Source organism: Taudactylus pleione, unplaced genomic scaffold (genome assembly GCF_031769625.1).
Source record: "Taudactylus pleione unplaced genomic scaffold, aTauple2 ptg002033l, whole genome shotgun sequence".
In the NCBI taxonomy this organism is placed as follows: domain Eukaryota; kingdom Metazoa; phylum Chordata; class Amphibia; order Anura; family Myobatrachidae; genus Taudactylus; species Taudactylus pleione.
In genome coordinates, this window is record NW_028286428.1 from 99,465 (window position 1) to 120,609 (window position 21,145).

Consider the following 21,145-nt stretch of genomic DNA (forward strand, 5'->3'; position numbering starts at 1 on the left):
GCAGTCTCTCATATACAGACTCAGGAGCACACAGATATACAGGTGTCACATATCGCATTACTCAGCGCAGTCTCCCATATACAGACTCAGGAGCACACAGATATACAGGTGTCACACGTCACATTACTCAGCTCAGTCTCCCATATACAGACTCAGGAGCACACAGATATACAGGTGTCACACGTCACATTACTCAGCTCAGTCTCCCATATACAGACTCAGGAGCACACAGATATACAGGTGTCACATATCACATTACTCAGTGCAGTCTCCCATATACAGACTCAGGAGCACACAGATATACAGGTGTCACATATCGCATTACTCAGCGCAGTCTCTCATATACAGACTCAGGAGCACACAGATATACAGGTGTCACATATCACATTGCTCAGCGCAGTCTCCTATATACAGTCTCAGGAGCACACAGATATACAGGTGTCACCTATCACATTACTCAGCGCAGTCTCCATATACAGAGTCAGGAGCACACAGATGTACTGGTGTCACATATCACATTACTCAGCGCAGTCTCCCATATACAGACTCAGGAGCACACAGATATACAGGTGTCACATTACTCAGCGCAGTCTCCCATATACAGACTCAGGAGCACACAGATATACAGGTGTCACATATCACATTACTCAGCGCAGTCTCCCATATACAGACTCAGGAGCACACAGATATACAGGTGTCACATATCATATTGCTCAGCACAGTCTCCCATATACAGACTCAGGAGCACACAGATATACAGGTGTCACCTATCACATTACTCAGCGCAGTCTCCCATATACAGACTCAGGAGCACACAGATATACAGGTATCACATTACTCAGCGCAGTCTCCCATATACAGACTCAGGAGCACACAGATATACATGTGTCACATATCACATTACTCAGCGCAGTCTCCCATATACAGACTCAGGAGCACACAGATATACTGGTGTCACATATCACATTACTCAGCGCAGTCTCCCATATACAGACTCAGGATCACACAGATATACAGGTGTCACCTATCACATTACTCAGCGCAGTCTCCCATATACAGACTCAGGAGCACACAGATATACATGTGTCACATATCACATTACTCAGCGCAGTCTCCCATATACAGACTCAGGAGCACACAGATATACAGGTGTCACATATCACATTACTCAGCGCAGTCTCCTATATACAGACTCAGGAGCACACAGATATACAGGTGTCACATATCACATTACTCAGCGCAGTATCCCATATACAGACTCAGGAGCACACAGATATACAGGTATGACATATCACAGTGCAGTCTCCCATATACAGACTCAGGAGCACACAGATATACAGGTGTCACATATCGCATTACTCAGCGCAGTCTCCATATACAAACTCAGGAGCACACAGATATACAGGTGTCACATATCGCATTACTCAGCGCAGTCTCTCATATACAGACTCAGGAGCACACAGATATACAGGTGTCACATATCGCATTACTCAGCGCAGTCTCTCATATACAGACTCAGGAGCACACAGATGTACAGATATCACATATCACATTACTCAGAGCAGTCTCCCATATACAGACTCAGGAGCACACAGATATACAGGTGTCACCTATCACATTACTCAGCGCAGTCTCCCATATACAGTCTCAGGAGCACACAGATATACAGGTGTCACCTATCACATTACTCAGCGCAGTCTCCCATATACAGACTCAGGAGCACACAGATATACAGGTGTCACATATCACATTACTCAGTGCAGTCTCCCATATACAGACAGGAGCACACAGATATACAGGTGTCACATATCGCATTACTCAGCGCAGTCTCTCATATACAGACTCAGGAGCATACAGGTGTCACATATCACATTGCTCAGCGCAGTCTCCTATATACAGTCTCAGGAGCACACAGATATACAGGTGTCACCTATCACATTACTCAGCGCAGTCTCCATATACAGAGTCAGGAGCACACAGATGTACTGGTGTCACATATCACATTACTCAGCGCAGTCTCCCATATACAGACTCAGGAGCACACAGATATACAGGTGTCACATTACTCAGCGCAGTCTCCCATATACAGACTCAGGAGCACACAGATATACAGGTGTCACATATCACATTACTCAGCGCAGTCTCCCATATACAGACTCAGGAGCACACAGATATACAGGTGTCACATATCATATTGCTCAGCACAGTCTCCCATATACAGACTCAGGAGCACACAGATATACAGGTGTCACATATCACATTATTCAGCGCAGTCTCCCATATACAGACTCAGGAGCACACAGATATACAGGTGTCACCTATCACATTACTCAGCGCAGTCTCCCATATACAGACTCAGGAGCACACAGATATACAGGTATCACATTACTCAGCGCAGTCTCCCATATACAGACTCAGGAGCACACAGATATACATGTGTCACATATCACATTACTCAGTGCAGTCTCCCATATACAGACTCAGGAGCACACAGATATACTGGTGTCACATATCACATTACTCAGCGCAGTCTCCCATATACAGACTCAGGATCACACAGATATACAGGTGTCACCTATCACATTACTCAGCGCAGTCTCCCATATACAGACTCAGGAGCACACAGATATACAGGTATCACATTACTCAGAGCAGTCTCCCATATACAGACTCAGGAGCACACAGATATACAAGTGTCACATATCACATTACTCAGCGCAGTCTCCCATATACAGACTCAGGAGCACACAGATATACAGGTGTCACATATCACATTACTCAGCGCAGTCTCCTATATACAGACTCAGGAGCACACAGATATACAGGTGTCACATATCACATTACTCAGCGCAGTATCCCATATACAGACTCAGGAGCACACAGATATACAGGTATGACATATCACAGTGCAGTCTCCCATATACAGACTCAGGAGCACACAGATATACAGGTGTCACATATCGCATTACTCAGCGCAGTCTCCATATACAAACTCAGGAGCACACAGATATACAGGTGTCACATATCGCATTACTCAGCGCAGTCTCTCATATACAGACTCAGGAGCACACAGATATACAGGTGTCACATATCGCATTACTCAGCGCAGTCTCTCATATACAGACTCAGGAGCACACAGATGTACAGATATCACATATCACATTACTCAGAGCAGTCTCCCATATACAGACTCAGGAGCACACAGATATACAGGTGTCACCTATCACATTACTCAGCGCAGTCTCCCATATACAGTCTCAGGAGCACACAGATATACAGGTGTCACCTATCACATTACTCAGCGCAGTCTCCCATATACAGACTCAGGAGCACACAGATATACAGGTGTCACATATCGCATTACTCAGCGCAGTCTCCCATATACAGACTCAGGAGCACACAGATATATAGGTGTCACATATCACATTACTCAGCGCAGTCTCCCATATACAGACTCAGGAGCACACAGATATACAGGTATCACATTACTCAGAGCAGTCTCCCATATACAGACTCAGGAGCACACAGATATACAAGTGTCACATATCACATTACTCAGCGCAGTCTCCCATATACAGACTCAGGAGCACACAGATATACAGGTGTCACATATCACATTACTCAGCGCAGTCTCCCATATACAGACTCAGGAGCACACAGATATACAGGTATGACATATCACAGTGCAGTCTCCCATATACAGACTCAGGAGCACACAGATATACAGGTGTCACATATCGCATTACTCAGCGCAGTCTCCATATACAAACTCAGGAGCACACAGATATACAGGTGTCACATATCGCATTACTCAGCGCAGTCTCTCATATACAGACTCAGGAGCACACAGATATACAGGTGTCACATATCGCATTACTCAGCGCAGTCTCTCATATACAGACTCAGGAGCACACAGATGTACAGATATCACATATCACATTACTCAGAGCAGTCTCCCATATACAGACTCAGGAGCACACAGATATACAGGTGTCACCTATCACATTACTCAGCGCAGTCTCCTATATACAGACTCAGGAGCACACAGATATACAGGTGTCACCTGTCACATTACTCAGCGCAGTCTCCCATATACAGACTCAGGAGCACACAGATATACAGGTGTCACATTACTCAGCTCAGTCTCCCATATACAGACTCAGGAGCACACAGATATACAGGTGTCACACGTCACATTACTCAGCTCAGTCTCCCATATACAGACTCAGGAGCACACAGATATACAGGTGTCACACATCACATTACTCAGCGCAGTCTCCCATATACAGACTCAGGAGCACACAGATATACAGGTGTCACACGTCCCATTACTCAGCTCAGTCTCCCATATACAGACTCAGGAGCACACAGATATACAGGTGTCACATATCTCATTACTCAGCGCAGTCTCCCATATACAGACTCAGGAGCACACAGATGTACAGGTGTCACATATCACATTACTCAGCGCAGTCTCTCATATACAGACTCAGGAGCATACAGGTGTCACATATCACATTAATCAGCGCAGTCTCCTATATACAGACTCAGGAGCACACAGATATACAGGTGTCACATATCACATTACTCAGCACAGTCTCCCATTTACAGACTCAGGAGCACACAGATATACAGGTGTCACCTATCACATTACTCAGCGCAGTCTCCATATACAGTCAGGAGCACACATATATATAGGTGTCATATCACATTACTCAGCATAGTCTCCAATATACAGACTCAGGAGCACACAGATGTACTGGTGTCACATATCACACTACTCAGTGCAGTCTCCTATATACAGACTCAGGAGCACACACATATACAGGTGTCACCTATCACATTACTCAGCGCAGTCTCCCATATACTGACTCAGGAGCACACAGATATACAGGTGTCACATACCGCATTACTCAGCGCAGTCTCCCATATACAGACTCAGGAGCACACAGATATATAGGTGTCACATTACTCAGCGCAGTCTCCCATATACAGACTCAGGAGCACACAGATATACAGGTGTCACATATCACATTACTCACCGCAGTCTCCTATATACAGACTCAGGAGCACACAGATATACAGGTATGACATATCACAGCGCAGTCTCCCATATACAGACTCAGGAGCACACAGATATACAGGTGTCACATATCGCATTACTCAGCGCAGTCTCTCATATACAGACTCAGGAGCATACAGGTGTCACATATCACATTACTCAGCGCAGTCTCTCATATACAGACTCAGGAGCACACAGATATACAGGTGTCACATATCACATTACTCAGCGCAGTCTCTCATATACAGACTCAGGAGCACACAGATTTACAAGTGTCACATATCGCATTATTCAGCGCAGTCTCCCATATACAGACTCAGGAGCACACAGATATACAGGTGTCACATATCACATGACTCAGCGCAGTCTCCATATACAGACTCAGGAGCACACAGATATACAGGTGTCACATATCGCATTACTCAGCGCAGTCTCTCATATACAGACTCAGGAGCACACAGATATACAGGTGTCACATATCGCATTACTCAGCGCAGTCTCTCATATACAGACTCAGGAGCACACAGATATACAGGTGTCACATATCGCATTACTCAGCGCAGTCTCCCATATACAGACTCAGGAGCACACAGATATACAGGTGTCAGCTATCACATTACTCAGCGCAGTCTCCTATATACAGATTCAGGAGCACACAGATATACAGGTGTCACCTGTCACATTACTCAGCGCAGTCTCCTATATACAGACTCAGGAGCACACAGATATACAGGTGTCACACGTCACATTACTCAGCTCAGTCTCCCATATACATACTCAGGAGCACACAGATATACAGGTGTCACACGTCACATTACTCAGCTCAGTCTCCCATATACAGACTCAGGAGCACACAGATATACAGGTGTCACATATCACATTACTCAGTGCAGTCTCCCATATACAGACTCAGGAGCACACAGATGTACAGGTGTCACATATCACATTACTCAGCGCAGTCTCTCATATACAGACTCAGGAGCACACAGATATACAGGTGTCACATATCGCATTACTCAGCGCAGTCTCTCATATACAGACTCAGGAGCATACAGGTGTCACATATCACATTGCTCAGCGCAGTCTCCTATATACAGTCTCAGGAGCACACAGATATACAGGTGTCACCTATCACATTACTCAGCGCAGTCTCCATATACAGAGTCAGGAGCACACAGATGTACTGGTGTCACATATCACACTACTCAGCGCAGTCTCCAATATACAGACTCAGTAGCACACAGATGTACTGGTGTCACATATCACATTACTCAGCGCAGTCTCCAATATACAGACTCAGGAGCACACAGATGTACTGGTGTCACATATCACATTACTCAGCGCAGTCTCCCATATACAGACTCAGGAGCACACAGATATACAGGTGTCACATTACTCAGCGCAGTCTCCCATATACAGACTCAGGAGCACACAGATATACAGGTGTCACATATCACATTACTCAGCGCAGTCTCCCATATACAGACTCAGGAGCACACAGATATACAGGTGTCACATATCATATTGCTCAGCACAGTCTCCCATATACAGACTCAGGAGCACACAGATATACAGGTGTCACATATCACATTACTCAGCGCAGTCTCCCATATACAGACTCAGGAGCACACAGATATACAGGTGTCACCTATCACATTACTCAGCGCAGTCTCCCATATACAGACTCAGGAGCACACAGATATACAGGTATCACATTACTCAGCGCAGTCTCCCATATACAGACTCAGGAGCACACAGATATACAAGTGTCACATATCACATTACTCAGCGCAGTCTCCCATATACAGACTCAGGAGCACACAGATATACAGGTGTCACATATCACATTACTCAGCGCAGTCTCCTATATACAGACTCAGGAGCACACAGATATACAAGTGTCACATATCACATTACTCAGCGCAGTCTCCCATATACAGACTCAGGAGCACACAGATATACAGGTATGACATATCACAGTGCAGTCTCCCATATACAGACTCAGGAGCACACAGATATACAGGTGTCACCTATCACATTACTCAGCGCAGTCTCCTATATACAGACTCAGGAGCACACAGATATACAGGTGTCACCTGTCACATTACTCAGCGCAGTCTCCTATATACAGACTCAGGAGCACACAGATATACAGGTGTCACATTACTCAGCTCAGTCTCCCATATACAGACTCAGGAGCACACAGATATACAGGTGTCACACGTCACATTACTCAGCTCAGTCTCCCATATACAGACTCAGGAGCACACAGATATACAGGTGTCACACATCACATTACTCAGCGCAGTCTCCCATATACAGACTCAGGAGCACACAGATATACAGGTGTCACACGTCCCATTACTCAGCTCAGTCTCCCATATACAGACTCAGGAGCACACAGATATACAGGTGTCACATATCACATTACTCAGCACAGTCTCCCATATACAGACTCAGGAGCATACAGGTGTCACATATCACATTACTCAGCGCAGTCTCCTATATACAGACTCAGGAGCACACAGATATACAGGTGTCACCTATCACATTACTCAGCACAGTCTCCAATATACAGACTCAGGAGCACACAGATGTACTGGTGTCACATATCACATTACTCACCGCAGTCTCCCATATACAGACTCAGGAGCACACAGATATACAGGTGTCACATGTCACATTACTCAGCACAGTCTCCCATATACAGACTCAGGAGCACACAGATATACAGGTGTTACCTATCACATTACTCAGCGCAGTCTCCCATATACTGACTCAGGAGCACACAGATATACAGGTGTCACATATCGCATTACTCAGCGCAGTCTCCCATATACAGACTCAGGAGCACACAGATATATAGGTGTCACATTACTCAGCGCAGTCTCCCATATACAGACTCAGGAGCACACAGATATACAGGTATCACATCACAGCGCAGTCTCCCATATACAGTCTCAGGAGCACACAGATATACAGGTGTCACCTATCACATTACTCAGCGCAGTCTCCCATATACTGACTCAGGAGCACACAGATATACAGGTGTCACATATCGCATTACTCAGCGCAGTCTCCCATATACAGACTCAGGAGCACACAGATATATAGGTGTCACATTACTCAGCGCAGTCTCCCATATACAGACTCAGGAGCACACAGATATACAGGTGTCACATACCGCATTACTCAGCGCAGTCTCCCATATACAGACTCAGGAGCACACAGATATACAGGTGTCACATTACTCAGCTCAGTCTCCCATATACAGACTCAGGAGCACACAGATATACAGGTGTCACACGTCACATTACTCAGCTCAGTCTCCCATATACAGACTCAGGAGCACACAGATATACAGGTGTCACACATCACATTACTCAGCGCAGTCTCCCATATACAGACTCAGGAGCACACAGATATACAGGTGTCACACGTCCCATTACTCAGCTCAGTCTCCCATATACAGACTCAGGAGCACACAGATATACAGGTGTCACATATCTCATTACTCAGCGCAGTCTCCCATATACAGACTCAGGAGCACACAGATGTACAGGTGTCACATATCACATTACTCAGCGCAGTCTCTCATATACAGACTCAGGAGCATACAGGTGTCACATATCACATTAATCAGCGCAGTCTCCTATATACAGACTCAGGAGCACACAGATATACAGGTGTCACATATCACATTACTCAGCACAGTCTCCCATTTACAGACTCAGGAGCACACAGATATACAGGTGTCACCTATCACATTACTCAGCGCAGTCTCCATATACAGTCAGGAGCACACATATATATAGGTGTCATATCACATTACTCAGCATAGTCTCCAATATACAGACTCAGGAGCACACAGATGTACTGGTGTCACATATCACACTACTCAGTGCAGTCTCCTATATACAGACTCAGGAGCACACACATATACAGGTGTCACCTATCACATTACTCAGCGCAGTCTCCCATATACTGACTCAGGAGCACACAGATATACAGGTGTCACATACCGCATTACTCAGCGCAGTCTCCCATATACAGACTCAGGAGCACACAGATATATAGGTGTCACATTACTCAGCGCAGTCTCCCATATACAGACTCAGGAGCACACAGATATACAGGTGTCACATATCACATTACTCACCGCAGTCTCCTATATACAGACTCAGGAGCACACAGATATACAGGTATGACATATCACAGCGCAGTCTCCCATATACAGACTCAGGAGCACACAGATATACAGGTGTCACATATCGCATTACTCAGCGCAGTCTCTCATATACAGACTCAGGAGCATACAGGTGTCACATATCACATTACTCAGCGCAGTCTCTCATATACAGACTCAGGAGCACACAGATATACAGGTGTCACATATCACATTACTCAGCGCAGTCTCTCATATACAGACTCAGGAGCACACAGATTTACAAGTGTCACATATCGCATTATTCAGCGCAGTCTCCCATATACAGACTCAGGAGCACACAGATATACAGGTGTCACATATCACATGACTCAGCGCAGTCTCCATATACAGACTCAGGAGCACACAGATATACAGGTGTCACATATCGCATTACTCAGCGCAGTCTCTCATATACAGACTCAGGAGCACACAGATATACAGGTGTCACATATCGCATTACTCAGCGCAGTCTCTCATATACAGACTCAGGAGCACACAGATATACAGGTGTCACATATCGCATTACTCAGCGCAGTCTCCCATATACAGACTCAGGAGCACACAGATATACAGGTGTCAGCTATCACATTACTCAGCGCAGTCTCCTATATACAGATTCAGGAGCACACAGATATACAGGTGTCACCTGTCACATTACTCAGCGCAGTCTCCTATATACAGACTCAGGAGCACACAGATATACAGGTGTCACACGTCACATTACTCAGCTCAGTCTCCCATATACATACTCAGGAGCACACAGATATACAGGTGTCACACGTCACATTACTCAGCTCAGTCTCCCATATACAGACTCAGGAGCACACAGATATACAGGTGTCACATATCACATTACTCAGTGCAGTCTCCCATATACAGACTCAGGAGCACACAGATGTACAGGTGTCACATATCACATTACTCAGCGCAGTCTCTCATATACAGACTCAGGAGCACACAGATATACAGGTGTCACATATCGCATTACTCAGCGCAGTCTCTCATATACAGACTCAGGAGCATACAGGTGTCACATATCACATTGCTCAGCGCAGTCTCCTATATACAGTCTCAGGAGCACACAGATATACAGGTGTCACCTATCACATTACTCAGCGCAGTCTCCATATACAGAGTCAGGAGCACACAGATGTACTGGTGTCACATATCACACTACTCAGCGCAGTCTCCAATATACAGACTCAGTAGCACACAGATGTACTGGTGTCACATATCACATTACTCAGCGCAGTCTCCAATATACAGACTCAGGAGCACACAGATGTACTGGTGTCACATATCACATTACTCAGCGCAGTCTCCCATATACAGACTCAGGAGCACACAGATATACAGGTGTCACATTACTCAGCGCAGTCTCCCATATACAGACTCAGGAGCACACAGATATACAGGTGTCACATATCACATTACTCAGCGCAGTCTCCCATATACAGACTCAGGAGCACACAGATATACAGGTGTCACATATCATATTGCTCAGCACAGTCTCCCATATACAGACTCAGGAGCACACAGATATACAGGTGTCACATATCACATTACTCAGCGCAGTCTCCCATATACAGACTCAGGAGCACACAGATATACAGGTGTCACCTATCACATTACTCAGCGCAGTCTCCCATATACAGACTCAGGAGCACACAGATATACAGGTATCACATTACTCAGCGCAGTCTCCCATATACAGACTCAGGAGCACACAGATATACAAGTGTCACATATCACATTACTCAGCGCAGTCTCCCATATACAGACTCAGGAGCACACAGATATACAGGTGTCACATATCACATTACTCAGCGCAGTCTCCTATATACAGACTCAGGAGCACACAGATATACAAGTGTCACATATCACATTACTCAGCGCAGTCTCCCATATACAGACTCAGGAGCACACAGATATACAGGTATGACATATCACAGTGCAGTCTCCCATATACAGACTCAGGAGCACACAGATATACAGGTGTCACCTATCACATTACTCAGCGCAGTCTCCTATATACAGACTCAGGAGCACACAGATATACAGGTGTCACCTGTCACATTACTCAGCGCAGTCTCCTATATACAGACTCAGGAGCACACAGATATACAGGTGTCACATTACTCAGCTCAGTCTCCCATATACAGACTCAGGAGCACACAGATATACAGGTGTCACACGTCACATTACTCAGCTCAGTCTCCCATATACAGACTCAGGAGCACACAGATATACAGGTGTCACACATCACATTACTCAGCGCAGTCTCCCATATACAGACTCAGGAGCACACAGATATACAGGTGTCACACGTCCCATTACTCAGCTCAGTCTCCCATATACAGACTCAGGAGCACACAGATATACAGGTGTCACATATCACATTACTCAGCACAGTCTCCCATATACAGACTCAGGAGCATACAGGTGTCACATATCACATTACTCAGCGCAGTCTCCTATATACAGACTCAGGAGCACACAGATATACAGGTGTCACCTATCACATTACTCAGCACAGTCTCCAATATACAGACTCAGGAGCACACAGATGTACTGGTGTCACATATCACATTACTCACCGCAGTCTCCCATATACAGACTCAGGAGCACACAGATATACAGGTGTCACATGTCACATTACTCAGCACAGTCTCCCATATACAGACTCAGGAGCACACAGATATACAGGTGTTACCTATCACATTACTCAGCGCAGTCTCCCATATACTGACTCAGGAGCACACAGATATACAGGTGTCACATATCGCATTACTCAGCGCAGTCTCCCATATACAGACTCAGGAGCACACAGATATATAGGTGTCACATTACTCAGCGCAGTCTCCCATATACAGACTCAGGAGCACACAGATATACAGGTATCACATCACAGCGCAGTCTCCCATATACAGTCTCAGGAGCACACAGATATACAGGTGTCACCTATCACATTACTCAGCGCAGTCTCCCATATACTGACTCAGGAGCACACAGATATACAGGTGTCACATATCGCATTACTCAGCGCAGTCTCCCATATACAGACTCAGGAGCACACAGATATATAGGTGTCACATTACTCAGCGCAGTCTCCCATATACAGACTCAGGAGCACACAGATATACAGGTGTCACATATCACATTACTCACCGCAGTCTCCTATATACAGACTCAGGAGCACACAGATATACAGGTATGACATATCACAGCGCAGTCTCCCATATACAGACTCAGGAGCACACAGATATACAGGTGTCACATATCGCATTACTCAGCGCAGTCTCTCATATACAGACTCAGGAGCATACAGGTGTCACATATCACATTACTCAGCGCAGTCTCTCATATACAGACTCAGGAGCACACAGATATACAGGTGTCACATATCACATTACTCAGTGCAGTCTCTCATATACAGACTCAGGAGCACACAGATATACAAGTGTCACATATCGCATTATTCAGCGCAGTCTCCCATATACAGACTCAGGAGCACACAGATATACATGTGTCACATATCACATTACTCAGCGCAGTCTCCCATATACAGACTCAGGAGCACACAGATATACTGGTGTCACATATCACATTACTCAGCGCAGTCTCCCATATACAGACTCAGGATCACACAGATATACAGGTGTCACCTATCACATTACTCAGCGCAGTCTCCCATATACAGACTCAGGAGCACACAGATATACAAGTGTCACATATCACATTACTCAGCGCAGTCTCCCATATACAGACTCAGGAGCACACAGATATACAGGTGTCACATATCACATTACTCAGCGCAGTCTCCTATATACAGACTCAGGAGCACACAGATATACAGGTGTCACATATCACATTACTCAGCGCAGTCTCCCATATACAGACTCAGGAGCACACAGATATACAGGTATGACATATCACAGTGCAGTCTCCCATATACAGACTCAGGAGCACACAGATATACAGGTGTCACATATCGCATTACTCAGCGCAGTCTCCATATACAAACTCAGGAGCACACAGATATACAGGTGTCACATATCGCATTACTCAGCGCAGTCTCTCATATACAGACTCAGGAGCACACAGATATACAGGTGTCACATATCGCATTACTCAGCGCAGTCTCTCATATACAGACTCAGGAGCACACAGATGTACAGATATCACATATCACATTACTCAGAGCAGTCTCCCATATACAGACTCAGGAGCACACAGATATACAGGTGTCACCTATCACATTACTCAGCGCAGTCTCCCATATACAGTCTCAGGAGCACACAGATATACAGGTGTCACCTATCACATTACTCAGCGCAGTCTCCCATATACAGACTCAGGAACACACAGATATACAGGTGTCACATATCGCATTACTCAGCGCAGTCTCCCATATACAGACTCAGGAGCACACAGATATATAGGTGTCACATATCACATTACTCAGCGCAGTCTCCCATATACAGACTCAGGAGCACACAGATATACAGGTATCACATTACTCAGAGCAGTCTCCCATATACAGACTCAGGAGCACACAGATATACAAGTGTCCCATATCACATTACTCAGCGCAGTCTCCCATATACAGACTCAGGAGCACACAGATATACAGGTGTCACCTATCACATTACTCAGCGCAGTCTACCATATACAGACTCAGGAGCACACAGATATACAGGTATCACATTACTCAGAGCAGTCTCCCGTATACAGACTCAGGAGCACACAGATATACAAGTGTCACATATCACATTACTCAGCGCAGTCTCCCATATACAGACTCAGGAGCACACAGATATACAGGTGTCACATATCACATTACTCAGCGCAGTCTCCTATATACAGACTCAGGAGCACACAGATATACAGGTGTCACATATCACATTACTCAGCGCAGTCTCCCATATACAGACTCAGGAGCACACAGATATACAGGTATGACATATCACAGTGCAGTCTCCCATATACAGACTCAGGAGCACACAGATATACAGGTGTCACATATCGCATTACTCAGCGCAGTCTCCATATAAAAACTCAGGAGCACACAAATATACAGGTGTCACATATCGCATTACTCAGCGCAGTCTCTCATATACAGACTCAGGAGCACACAGATATACAGGTGTCACATATCGCATTACTCAGCGCAGTCTCTCATATACAGACTCAGGAGCACACAGATGTACAGATATCACATATCACATTACTCAGAGCAGTCTCCCATATACAGACTCAGGAGCACACAGATATACAGGTGTTACCCATCACATTACTCAGCGCAGTCTCCCATATACAGTCTCAGGAGCACACAGATATACAGGTGTCACCTATCACATTACTCAGCGCAGTCTCCCATATACAGACTCAGGAGCACACAGATATACAGGTGTCACATATCGCATTACTCAGCGCAGTCTCCCATATACAGACTCAGGAGCACACAGATATATAGGTGTCACATATCACATTACTCAGCGCAGTCTCCCATATACAGACTCAGGAGCACACAGATATACAGGTATCACATTACTCAGAGCAGTCTCCCATATACAGACTCAGGAGCACACAGATATACAAGTGTCACATATCACATTACTCAGCGCAGTCTCCCATATACAGACTCAGGAGCACACAGATATACAGGTGTCACATATCACATTACTCAGCGCAGTCTCCTATATACAGACTCAGGAGCACACAGATATACAGGTGTCACATATCACATTACTCAGCGCAGTCTCCCATATACAGACTCAGGAGCACACAGATATACAGGTATGACATATCACAGTGTAGTCTCCCATATACAGACTCAGGAGCACACAGATATACAGGTGTCACATATCGCATTACTCAGCGCAGTCTCCATATACAAACTCAGGAGCACACAGATATACAGGTGTCACATATCGCATTACTCAGCGCAGTCTCTCATATACAGACTCAGGAGCACACAGATATACAGGTGTCACATATCGCATTACTCAGCGCAGTCTCTCATATACAGACTCAGGAGCACACAGATGTACAGATATCACATATCACATTACTCAGAGCAGTCTCCCATATACAGACTCAGGAGCACACAGATATACAGGTGTCACCTATCACATTACTCAGCGCAGTCTCCTATATACAGACTCAGGAGCACACAGATATACAGGTGTCACCTGTCACATTACTCAGCGCAGTCTCCTATATACAGACTCAGGAGCACACAGATATACAGGTGTCACATTACTCAGCTCAGTCTCCCATATACAGACTCAGGAGCACACAGATATACAGGTGTCACACGTCACATTACTCAGCTCAGTCTCCCATATACAGACTCAGGAGCACACAGATATACAGGTGTCACACATCACATTACTCAGCGCAGTCTCCCATATACAGACTCAGGAGCACACAGATACACAGGTGTCACACGTCCCATTACTCAGCTCAGTCTCCCATATACAGACTCAGGAGCACACAGATATACAGGTGTCACATATGACATTACTCAGCGCAGTCTCCCATATACAGACTCAGGAGCACACAGATATACAGGTGTCACATATGACATTACTCAGCGCAGTCTCCCATATACAGACTCATGAGCACACAGATATACAGGTGTCACATATCTCATTACTCAGCGCAGTCTCCCATATACAGACTCAGGAGCACACAGATGTACAGGTGTCACATATCACATTACTCAGCGCAGTCTCTCATATACAGACTCAGGAGCATACAGGTGTCACATATCACATTACTCAGCGCAGTCTCCTATATACAGACTCAGGAGCACACAGATATACAGGTGTCACCTATCACATTACTCAGCGCAGTCTCCATATACAGTCAGGAGCACACATATATATAGGTGTCATATCACATTACTCAGCACAGTCTCCAATATACAGACTCAGGAGCACACAGATGTACTGGTGTCACATATCACACTACTCAGTGCAGTCTCCTATATACAGACTCAGGAGCACACACATATACAGGTGTCACATATCACATTACTCACCGCAGTCTCCCATATACAGACTCAGGAGCACACAGATATACAGGTGTCACATGTCACATTACTCAGCACAGTCTCCCATATACAGACTCAGGAGCACACAGATATACAGGTATCACATCACAGCGCAGTCTCCCATATACAGTCTCAGGAGCACACAGATATACAGGTGTCACCTATCACATTACTCAGCGCAGTCTCCCATATACTGACTCAGGAGCACACAGATATACAGGTGTCACATATCGCATTACTCAGCGCAGTCTCCCATATACAGACTCAGGAGCACACAGATATATAGGTGTCACATTACTCAGCGCAGTCTCCCATATACAGACTCAGGAGCACACAGATATACAGGTGTCACATATCACATTACTCACCGCAGTCTCCTATATACAGACTCAGGAGCACACAGATATAAAGGTATGACATATCACAGCGCAGTCTCCCATATACAGACTCAGGAGCACACAGATATACAGGTGTCACCTATCACATTACTCAGCGCAGTCTCCCATATACTGACTCAGGAGCACACAGATATACAGGTGTCACATATCGCATTACTCAGCGCAGTCTCCCATATACAGACACAGGAGCACACAGATATATAGGTGTCACATTACTCAGCGCAGTCTCCCATATACAGACTCAGGAGCACACAGATATACAGGTGTCACATATCACATTACTCACCGCAGTCTCCTATATACAGACTCAGGAGCACACAGATATACAGGTGTCACATATCGCATTACTCAGCGCAGTCTCTCATATACAGACTCAGGAGCATACAGGTGTCACATATCACATTACTCAGCGCAGTCTAACATATACAGACTCAGGAGCACACAGATATACAGGTGTCACATATCACATTACTCAGTGCAGTCTCTCATATACAGACTCAGGAGCACACAGATATACAAGTGTCACATATCGCATTATTCAGCGCAGTCTCCCATATACAGACTCAGGAGCACATAGATATACTGGTGTCACATATCACATTACTCAGCGCAGTCTCCCATATACAGACTCAGGATCACACAGATATACAGGTGTCACCTATCACAATACTCAGCGCAGTCTCCCATATACAGACTCAGGAGCACACAGATATACAGGTATCACATTACTCAGAGCAGTCTCCCATATACAGACTCAGGATACAAGTGTCACATATCACATTACTCAGCGCAGTCTCCCATATACAGACTCAGGAGCACACAGATATACAGGTGTCACATATCACATTACTCAGCGCAGTCTCCTATATACAGACTCAGGAGCACACAGATATACAGGTGTCACATATCACATTACTCAGCGCAGTCTCCCATATACAGACTCAGGAGCACACAGATATACAGGTATGACATATCACAGTGCAGTCTCCCATATACAGACTCAGGAGCACACAGATATACAGGTGTCACATATCGCATTACTCAGCGCAGTCTCCATATACAAACTCAGGAGCACACAGATATACAGGTGTCACATATCGCATTACTCAGCGCAGTCTCTCATATACAGACTCAGGAGCACACAGATATACAGGTGTCACATATCGCATTACTCAGCGCAGTCTCTCATATACAGACTCAGGAGCACACAGATGTACAGATATCACATATCACATTACTCAGAGCAGTCTCCCATATACAGACTCAGGAGCACACAGATATACAGGTGTCACCTATCACATTACTCAGCGCAGTCTCCCATATACAGTCTCAGGAGCACACAGATATACAGGTGTCACCTATCACATTACTCAGCGCAGTCTCCCATATACAGACTCAGGAGCACACAGATATACAGGTGTCACATATCGCATTACTCAGCGCAGTCTCCCATATACAGACTCAGGAGCACACAGATATACAGGTATCACATTACTCAGAGCAGTCTCCCATATACAGACTCAGGAGCACACAGATATACAAGTGTCACATATCACATTACTCAGCGCAGTCTCCCATATACAGACTCAGGAGCACACAGATATACAGGTGTCACATATCACATTTCTCAGCGCAGTCTCCTATATACAGACTCAGGAGCACACAGATATACAGGTGTCACATATCACATTACTCAGAGCAGTCTCCCATATACAGACTCAGGAGCACACAGATATACAGGTATGATATATCACAGTGCAGTCTCCCATATACAGACTCAGGAGCACACAGATATACAGGTGTCACATATCGCATTACTCAGCGCAGTCTCCATATACAAACTCAGGAGCACACAGATATACAGGTGTCACATATCGCATTACTCAGCGCAGTCTCTCATATACAGACTCAGGAGCACACAGATATACAGGTGTCACATATCGCATTACTCAGCGCAGTCTCTCATATACAGACTCAGGAGCCCACAGATGTACAGATATCACATATCACATTACTCAGAGCAGTCTCCCATATACAGACTCAGGAGCACACAGATATACAGGTGTCACCTATCACATTACTCAGCGCAGTCTCCCATATACAGTCTCAGGAGCACACAGATATACAGGTGTCACCTATCACATTACTCAGCGCAGTCTCCCATATACAGACTCAGGAGCACACAGATATACAGGTGTCACATATCGCATTACTCAGCGCAGTCTCCCATATACAGACTCAGGAGCACACAGATATACAGGTGTCACATATCACATTACTCAGCGCAGTCTCCCATATACAGACTCAGGAGCACACAGATATACAGGTGTCACATATCACATTACTCAGCGCAGTCTCCTATATACAGACTCAGGAGCACACAGATATACAGGTGTCACATATCACATTACTCAGCGCAGTCTCCCATATACAGACTCAGGAGCACACAGATATACAGGTATGACATATCACAGTGCAGTCTCCCATATACAGACTCAGGAGCACACAGATATACAGGTGTCACATATCGCATTACTCAGCGCAGTCTCCATATACAAACTCAGGAGCACACAGATATACAGGTGTCACATATCGCATTACTCAGCGCAGTCTCTCATATACAGACTCAGGAGCACACAGATATACAGGTGTCACATATCGCATTACTCAGCGCAGTCTCTCATATACAGACTCAGGAGCCCACAGATGTACAGATATCACATATCACATTACTCAGAGCAGTCTCCCATATACAGACTCAGGAGCACACAGATATACAGGTGTCACCTATCACATTACTCAGCGCAGTCTCCCATATACAGTCTCAGGAGCACACAGATATACAGGTGTCACCTATCACATTACTCAGCGCAGTCTCCCATATACAGACTCAGGAGCACACAGATATACAGGTGTCACATATCGCATTACTCAGCGCAGTCTCCCATATACAGACTCAGGAGCACACAGATATACAGGTGTCACATATCACATTACTCAGCGCAGTCTCCCATATACAGACTCAGGAGCACACAGATATACAGGTGTCACATATCACATTACTCAGCGCAGTCTCCTATATACAGACTCAGGAGCACACAGATATACAGGTGTCACATATCACATTACTCAGCGCAGTCTCCCATATACAGACTCAGGAGCACACAGATATACAGGTATGACATATCACAGTGCAGTCTCCCATATACAGACTCAGGAGCACACAGATATACAGGTGTCACATATCGCATTACTCAGCGCAGTCTCCATATACAAACTCAGGAGCACACAGATATACAGGTGTCACATATCGCATTACTCAGCGCAGTCTCTCATATACAGACTCAGGAGCACACAGATATACAGGTGTCACATATCGCATTACTCAGCGCAGTCTCTCATATACAGACTCAGGAGCACACAGATGTACAGATATCACATATCACATTACTCAGAGCAGTCTCCCATATACAGACTCAGGAGCACACAGATATACAGGTGTCACCTATCACATTACTCAGCGCAGTCTCCTATATACAGACTCAGGAGCACACAGATATACAGGTGTCACCTGTCACATTACTCAGCGCAGTCTCCTATATACAGACTCAGGAGCACACAGATATACAGGTGTCACATTACTCAGCTCAGTCTCCCATATACAGACTCAGGAGCACACAGATATACAGGTGTCACACGTCACATTACTCAGCTCAGTCTCCCATATACAGACTCAGGAGCACACAGATATACAGGTGTCACACATCACATTACTCAGCGCAGTCTCCCATATACAGACTCAGGAGCACACAGATATACAGGTGTCACACGTCCCATTACTCAGCTCAGTCTCCCATATACAGACTCAGGAGCACACAGATATACAGGTGTCACATATGACATTACTCAGCGCAGTCTCCCATATACAGACTCAGGAGCACACAGATATACAGGTGTCACATATGACATTACTCAGCGCAGTCTCCCATATACAGACTCATGAGCACACAGATATACAGGTGTCACATATCTCATTACTCAGCGCAGTCTCCCATATACAGACTCAGGAGCACACAGATGTACAGGTGTCACATATCACATTACTCAGCGCAGTCTCTCATATACAGACTCAGGAGCATACAGGTTTCACATATCACATTACTCAGCGCAGTCTCCTATATACAGACTCAGGAGCACACAGATATACAGGTGTCACCTATCACATTACTCAGCGCAGTCTCCATATACAGTCAGGAGCACACATATATATAGGTGTCATATCACATTACTCAGCACAGTCTCCAATATACAGACTCAGGAGCACACAGATGTACTGGTGTCACATATCACACTACTCAGTGCAGTCTCCTATATACAGACTCAGGAGCACACACATATACAGGTGTCACATATCACAT